Source organism: Hipposideros armiger, unplaced genomic scaffold (genome assembly GCF_001890085.2).
Source record: "Hipposideros armiger isolate ML-2016 unplaced genomic scaffold, ASM189008v1 scaffold_69, whole genome shotgun sequence".
Taxonomy (NCBI): Eukaryota; Metazoa; Chordata; class Mammalia; order Chiroptera; family Hipposideridae; genus Hipposideros; species Hipposideros armiger.
Window position 1 is genome coordinate 988,157 of NW_017731419.1, and position 6,835 is coordinate 994,991.

Genomic DNA, 6,835 nt, shown 5'->3' on the forward strand with positions numbered 1-6,835 from the left:
TCATGCTGGCTGCCGGCCAATTCATGGTAGCTTATGGCAGCCCACTGCAGCAGGGGCTGCAGCCTATGCCGTCGCCGGTGACTCATGGCAGCCCAGCTCCAGGTCAAGCTGTTGTTCACCATCTTAGCTGTAGAGGGCGCAGCGTCACTGGCCTTCATGTGGGATCCGAACTGGGGCCCTGCTGCTCAGAGCTGGTGTCCCAAGCCAGCTGTTAACCAACTCGCCACTCGGCAGGTCCAGGAAAATATTTTTTAATGTTCCAAAATAACGTATTTTATTCAATTCTAGTCTCTCATTTATTGTAAAGGAATATGTATATAATAATAACTCTCTAGATTAATTTTGTATTTTTATCAGCCAGTGAGAACTATGTAACTTGTGTTTTAAAAAAAATTTGTTGCTAAGAAACATGGAACAGAGCCACTAAAAGCTGTGTGACCTTGGTAACATCATTTAGCTTCTCAGTATTGTCAGAAAAATGAGGGAGATGTACATCATGCTGTTAAGATTCTTCCTTTTTTTCTTTTATTAGTTTCAGGTGTACAAAGCAACGTAATAGTTAGACATATACGCTCCTCACAAAGTTATACCCCCCCCCTCGTCTACTACCCCTCTGACATCGTATATGCCTTTGACTATATTCACTATGCTGTACTCCACATTCCATGGATGTATATATGCTTGTGTGTATGTATGTATATATATATTTATAGTTGACATTCAGTGTTATTCTACTTCTGCCTCAGGTGTATAGCACAGTGGTCAGGCATCCACACAGTCCATGAAGTGATCCCCCTGATAAGTCCAGTGCCCATCTGGCACTTTATATAATCTTTACAATGTTATTGATTATATTCCCCATACATATCCCTGTGACTGTATTGTAACTACTAATTTGTACTTTCTAATCCCTTCACCTTCACCCCCATCCCACTCCCTCCCATCTAGCAACCATCAGGTTTTTTTCCCCTATTGTTAAGATTCTTTCTTGCACTGTGAGTCTGTAAACTTGACTCAGGGTTTTCCCTAGTTATTAATTTACCTCAGGTGTTTAGTGCATTTATTTCTTTACTCCTTCAGAAAGATTTATTTGTATCTACTTGAAAAAGCCCAACTCAGTGTATACTAGTCAGCTCTGATATTTTGACTAGTATTTTCTATAAAATATTAAAATGTTCAATATTTCTCATGTTTAATATGTGTGCTGCTCTAAATTCTTTTGTGTAGCTAAACAGTGTATAAGTAAAAATAGAATAGCTTGTTATTTCATCAAATAATTATTTCATAGTAAAAATCATTACATATTGTGATTTTAAAAGTCTATTATGCTGCTTAATTTATACATGATTCTCATCTAGTTATTCCTGAACTCATAGCATGTGGACCTAGTCTTGTGGACAACATGTTAAAATCTATATATCTATATATATGGAAAGATATATGTATATATCATTATTTACTCATATATGAGTACATTTACTCATTATTTATTTATATAACAATCTCTACTCATTGAATTACATATGGTATAATTAACACTTACGTTTCCTTAGACACTATTTTTTCTTTTAAGATAACTAGAGATCTGGGAATTCATATATTGCTAAAAGGAATGATATGAATCTCTAAAATAGTTCTTGTATTATAAGGGACATCAGGAAGAGAATTGGCTTTGTTTCTCTTAAAGAAGAAAATGCATGTGTGAACTTAATATAAGTTAATTGTTATTTAGGAACCCATGAGACATCTTATAGGATCAATAGTTTTGTTTTTTTGTTTTTTTGTTGTTGTGTTTTGTTTTGTTTGTTTTGATTTTGTTTTTTTTTTAAATTAGATTGTTACTTTGTGGAGATAGTATCTTGAGCCAAACAATAATAGCTGGCTGGTTGACCTTGAGCAACTTCCATAATCTCTGTAGATGTTGGTTTCTTCATTGTCACAATGTGAGGATGTGAATTATACTTCTAAGTTCCTCTTTGACTCCAGCATCCCATTATGTCCTATCTTTAGCATTAGAGAAAAGGAATCATCACTTCACACAGCTTTTACAAGATTGATTTTTGGTTGACTGATGTACATTTAAATTTCATAATTGATTTGTTTGTATCACACTTCTGATTCAGTGCTTCAGTTATAATAATATCGGTCAAGTGAACAGAGAGAAACCACAGTGTATTGTTAGGGACTCTCTTTCTGGGTCAGATTATCCAGTCCTAGCTTTCAGTTATTGTCTTCATGACATCATTACCAAATCTGTGGCTATCGCCTTGGGCTTTTCTGCCCAGCTTTGGACCCAGACTGCTTGCTGGGTGCTGTCACCATGATGTCTCTCCCAGGGTGTCTTGCTGACTTTTGAAACTCAATGTGCCTGAAGCTGAATTCATCATTTTTAATCTAAATTTGCCTTCACTTGTTATTGAAGCCTGACCATCCTTTTAAATCATACTGGAGGGAAACCTGGGAATAATTTTGTACTGTTCTTTTTCTGTCAATAATTAGTTTTGTATCAAGTCCTATTGATTCTATTTCTGCAAAAAGCCATTTCTTCCTTCTACTCGAATTCAGAAGCAGTGCTTTGTTTTTATTGTTTTCTTTCTACTTCCAGAACACAGTGACTGGCAATTCATAAGTGTTCAGTAAATCTTTATGAAATAATTGAATAAATCCTATCTAGCATGGGATGTTTGAAAATACTGTTTCTTCTCCATTTTTCACCAATTCCTACTCATTTTTAAGGTCTCAACTCTTCAGGGAAGGCTTCCCTTGACCTCCCAAGTAAGTGATGTTCTTGATAATGCTATTCCTTTAGAGGTCTTTGCACACTTAGAATGATTTAATTGATTTTTGTTTTTGTTTAATGCATGTCTTCTCTGACTGTGAAGCTCTAACAGGGCTCATGACTGACTGTACCACCTTATCCCTGCCTAGGGCTTAGTTCAGTGCCTAATATGTAATAAGCACTCAGTTGATAATTGTTGTCTGATGAATTCTATGGCTGGGCCTAAAGCAGAATTAGATTGTGTTGGAGACTCCAGAATCAGTGCGTGGCTCCCAGCAGGCCCTGAAGAAATACTACCCGAGTTACTGAACATATCAGTCCACCTGGTTTCTGTAGGTTAAGTAATTGGCTGTCTGCCCCTTCCTGTGGTAGCTATTTGTTATCCTTTCTTCCCGCAGGTGCCAGGGACTTGGCCTGGTTTTCTAATTTTTACAGCTGTCAGTTAGTCTTCTACTTTGCCTCCTGGGTGCCTCATTTACTGGATTGGCTGCTATGTAAACCCAGTCTTCTTAGTTACCCTTTTCCCCTGCTGTGTTTGTATGTTTTTTAAAAAGTATTTTTAAAAGAATTTTTACTGCCATTTGTTAATGGGGAAATAGAAAGGCTGATTTAAAAAAAAATAATAGGAGAGGTTATAATGTTTCCAGAACTCTTCCAAATGTGTATAGTTATTCCTGAACTCATCTTTTACATACCTTTTAATATTCCTGCTATAGGAATATTACCAGGGCAGACCCTGGTAATCTTTCCCTTTTTTTTTTAATTGGGGAATTGGGGGAGGGGAGCAGTGTTGGGGAATTGGGGAGGGGGACCAGCCAAGTTGTTGTTCTTCAGTCTTAGTTGTGGAGAGCGCCAGTTGCCACCTGGCTGCCCGTTGGCAGCTCGTGGCCTCTAAGCTCAAGGTGCTGTATTACAATCTTAGTTGTGGGTGGGCATAGCCACCACCCCATGTGGGAGTCGAACTGGCAGCTTTGTTGTTAAGAGCACATGCTCTATCCGCTGAGCCATCCGGGCGGCAGCTCAGCTCAAGGTGCTGAGTTCAGTCTTAGTTGTGGGTGGGCGTAGCCACCATCCAACAGGAAGTCTTGTTGTTAGGAGCAGGAACAGGAAGTTTTGTTGTTAGGAGCACGTGCTATCACCAGCTGAGCCATCCTGCCACCTGTTGGCAGCTCAGCGGCAGCGCAGCTCAGGCGCAGCATCACTGGCCTATGTGGGAATTGAACTGGTGGCCCTGTTGCTCAGAGCTTGTGCTCTTAGGCTAGCTCTTAACCAACTGAGCCACTCGGCTGGCCAGGTAATTTTTCCTTTTACTCTTTGTAAAATACTGTAGAACAATGATTTTAAATGTTTGTTTTTTTTTACCATGACTCACAGTAAGGAATACATTTTAAATTGTGACCTGGCATATACACACACATGTTTGTGTGTGTATACAAATATATAGTTGAAACTAAATGTTAATAATTATCCTTCTATATGTAACTTGAAAACATGTGGAAGTTAACATCAAATATAATCTTAATATTGAAGTACAATATGGAAAAATCTCAAATAAACAATGCAAACACAAAAATAAGGAAAGATTAATGCAACAGGTGTGTGTGACCCTTAGTAAGCGCATTCCACTCCAGGACAAGTGAGAAGTCCATCTTGTATGCTGTGGTGAGATTCGATGTGGTGTGTGAGGGGAAAAGGAAAGGGTACAGCAATTCTAAGGTGTGTCCTGGAAGATCAGAGGGCTGTTTGTACCTCTGTTGGTACAAAGAGGGAAGGGGACAATGAGCTCAATTTTGGACATGAAGTTGAAGAGCCATTCAGAAAAAAATGTTGTCTACATAACTGGTGATACTGGTTTAATCAAAAGAGGAGTTTGTCTCTTCTTCACAATAAACATGCAACTCCTGCGTACTATGTTGACATGGCATCACTATCCCATAGTGAAAGATACAGTGGAAATTATCAGGAAAAGGATATATTGTAACATGAATATTACTAAATNCTTAGCTGTAGAGGGCAGTGTCACTGGCCCTCATATGTGGGATCCGAACCGGGGCCCTCTGGCGTCCCAAGCCAGTTCTTAAGCATCGCGCCACTCAGCTGGCCCTTGCATCTTTTTTAATGTGAGATATTGTCTGCAGTTTTGTTTTCTTGTAATATCTTTGCCAGTTTTGGTTTTAGGGGAATGCTCATGACATAACTTGGGAAATGGTTTCCTATTTTCTGGAAGAGGTTGTATAGAATTGGTATTATTTCTCCCTTTAATGTTAGGGAGAACTCACCAATTAAACCATCGGGGCTCAGAATTTTCTTTTTTGAAAGGTTTTAACTAAAATTCAATTTAGTTAATAAATGTAGGGCTATTTCAGTCATATGTTTCTTCCTGAGTGAATTTTAGTAGTTTTTATCTTTCAAGTACAGGCACACCTCATCTTATTGCTCTTCACTTTGTTGTGCTTCACACATGTTGCATTTTTTAACAAATCGAAGGCAAGACCCTCCACCAGCATAAGATGATAACTCGCTTTATTGCGGTGGCCTGGAACTGAACCTGCAATATATCCAGAGATATGCCTGTATTCAACTCTATTTCATGTAAGTCATCGACTTTATGGGCATTGCATCATGCTATGCTAGTATTCCCTTTTAATGTTTGTGCGGTCAGTAGTGTTTCTCCTCTTTGATTCCTGATGTTGATAATTTGTGTCTTCTTGCTTTTTTTCTTGTTTAACATGGCTAGAGGTTTATCAATTTTATTGATCTTTTTAAAGAACCAGCTTTTGATTTTATTGTTTTTCTCTAATGTTATTTTGTTTTCAATTTCGTTAGTTTTTGTTCTGATATGTATTATTCCCTTTCTTCTGCTAGTTTGCATTTAGTTTTCTTTCTCATTTCTTAAGGTAGAAGCTTAGGTTATTGATTTTAGATCTTCCTTCTATTGTAATATATACATTATAATGCTGTAAATTTTCCTCCAGGCGCTGCTTTAGCTGCATCCCACAGATTTTAATATGTTGTATCTTCATTATGATTTAATTGAAAAATGAAAAACATTTTCTCTTGAGACTTCTTTGACTCATGAGTCATTTAGAAGAGTGTTGTTTAATTTCCAAATATTTGGGGATTTCCCAGATGTTTTTTTGTTACTGATCTCTAGTTCCATTATGGCTTGCGAATGTGCTTTGTTTGATTTCTGTGACCTCCCCCACCTCCCCAATTAACAGCTCTGATTTCGTTTCTTACGATTCCCTTCTTCGCTTGGTGTGTACTCCAGCTGTCCTTGCTGTCCATAAACATACCAAGTGTACATCTACCTTAGGGCTTTTACACTTGCTGTTCTTTCTGCTTTTAATGTTTTTTCCCCTCTCAGATATCTGAATTGCTAGCTCTATTATTTCCTTCAGATTCTTACTCAATTGTGGGTTGCCTACTTATCTTAGGTAAATGGCACCACCATCTACTTAATGTCACAAGTTAAAAACTTGGGAGTATCCTCAATTTCTCTTGTTGCTCATCTCTGATATTTAAACAGATTAAATCTTTCTTTTGCAAAATAGAAATATTCACAAGGTTCCTGTGGTTTCCTGATATAAACATTAAAAAAACCCATGTTGGTTTAGTTAGAAACCTGCTGGAGGGTAAAATTACAGTGGTTTTACTTTGGAAACCACTCATTTCTTTTGGTATACTGATGGGTAAATAGATGTGGCCTCTTTTTTTTTTTCAGGAAAATATATATAAATATATATATAGATTTTTTTCCCAAGGTTTTTTTGGGGAATTGGGGGAGGGGAACAGCTCTGGGGAATCGGGGAAGAGGAACAGACAAGTTGTGGTCCTTTTTGTTCTTCAGTCTAGTTGTGGAGGACGTCGCTTCACTGGCCCATGTTGGTATTATCATTGCACTCTTCCTGGGTGAGGCAGTCGCTCGCCGGCCATTGGATGGCCACTCATGGCGTCTCACGGCAGCTCATGCTGGCTGCCGGCCAATTCATGGTAGCTTATGGCAGCCCACTGCAGCAGGGGCTGCAGCCTATGCCGTCGCCGGTGACTCATGGC

General features: G+C 38.4%; 1 protein-coding gene across 3 annotated transcripts in view; it reads left to right on the forward strand.

The window, feature by feature from the left end:
• Positions 1–6,835, forward strand: part of PPP4R4 (protein phosphatase 4 regulatory subunit 4) — a 109,906-nt gene that overhangs the window by 17,659 nt on the left and 85,412 nt on the right. The gene's annotated exons all lie outside the window — the stretch shown is intronic.